Below are 1,421 nucleotides of genomic sequence, written 5' to 3'. Positions count from 1 at the left end.
TCTTTCTCTGAATCGGTCTCCAATAGTAGTTTCACCACCCATCCCATCCTGCTGTGCCCTTCCCCCCACCCCCTACTATTGTTATAACACCATCCACGCGACGCAATCAGCCAGGCGGTGGTTTCGCTCCCCCCCAGCCCCTAACACAATGTCTGCGCCCATGCAGCAGTTATCCTGTGATCGTTACTGCCACTTTGTGGGAGGCAACAGCTGTGCAGGTACCACGACAACGCACGCCACTCCCCGCCGCCAACGACACTGCCGCTCCGCGCTCCACCCCGTCGCCACAATATCGTTCACCTCCCGCCTTTCGGCAGGGCATAGGACACACGGCCGCCCGCTCGTGCTGCGCGTCATTCGAAGGCAGCGTGCTCGTGGGGGACAGAGGCGGATCGAGAACCAGAGGCAAAAGTGGTCGTGGTTGCGTCGCCATCGAGGTTTGGAATAATTCGTTGTCGTTGTTTTGTGCCCTTCAGTAGCATCCTTTTTTGTAAACTTTTACAAGTTTCAGCCCGAGAGTACGAATTACTTTACCGAAGAATGTTTTAAATTTGGGGTTTTCTTATCTATCATAATAAAATATTATTGTTTCTCTTTCAGTTTGTTATTTCTTGTATCATAGTGATGGCTGTTGTAATGTCATAGTAATGGTGTTTGCTATTTGGGTAATGCTTTAGTTGTATTAATACATGTACTTTATATTTTTAAGTATGCTGAATTTACACCTGCTCTCATCGACTTCTGTTAGTGACATTTTCTTAAATATTTTGCGCCACAACGCGTTCATCGCTGACTACAGTGTCAAAAGTGTTGCTATAGGTTCGTATTCCTCTCACAATGATGTTGTTGCACGGTCAGTAACTGTCACTGTTTCGTTTCATTTGGTAGATGAATTTTTTTTTAATTAATTTTTTTGTGGGATATCATGACTCCCTTTCCTCAGAAAGAAATAACATTTAACGTAAGAGTTTTCATTCATCTCAGGGTAACAGTCAATATTATTCCATGATTTTCCAAAGCTCATTTATTATTATATATTGAAATTCGTGAAGTGGTTTCTCTCTTCCTTTATCTGTTTAGGTTTATTTTCTTTCTTTTCCTTTTTTATGTGGTTCCCTTGCTTAGCTACATCTATAGACAAAGCAAAGATGCGTCCGAAGTGGGGGCGAGGGATGTAAGAGACCCCTACTCCCTTGTGCGATTGTTGCTTACGTCTTATACGTACAGCTTTAGCGGTATCAAAAACCGTGTAGTAGAGAATCTTTTGTAGTGTACAATGTATATTTATAACACAATCGTCATCGTTGCACACGTAGTGCTTTTATCTACTTCAACGCACGAACATATGCTCTCGGGTTCTTTATCTCTTATGTGTGTGTGTGTGTGTGTGTGTGTGTGTGTGTGTGTGTGTGTGTGTGTGT

At 43.4% G+C, this 1,421-nt stretch overlaps 1 long non-coding RNA gene across 1 annotated transcript in view; it reads left to right on the top strand.

Annotated features, from left to right (window-relative positions):
• The first annotated feature begins 192 nt into the window (after positions 1 to 192).
• Positions 193 to 1,421, top strand: part of LOC101847122 — a 7,433-nt gene continuing 6,204 nt past the window's right edge. The window contains exon 1 of the long non-coding RNA XR_220670.3: positions 193 to 437. This is a non-coding gene — a long non-coding RNA (uncharacterized LOC101847122). The remainder of the gene's footprint in view (positions 438 to 1,421) is intronic.

Source organism: Aplysia californica, unplaced genomic scaffold (genome assembly GCF_000002075.1).
Source record: "Aplysia californica isolate F4 #8 unplaced genomic scaffold, AplCal3.0 scaffold00349, whole genome shotgun sequence".
Lineage (NCBI taxonomy): Eukaryota > Metazoa > Mollusca > Gastropoda > Aplysiida > Aplysiidae > Aplysia > Aplysia californica.
This window is presented reverse-complemented; position numbering and strand designations above follow the sequence as displayed.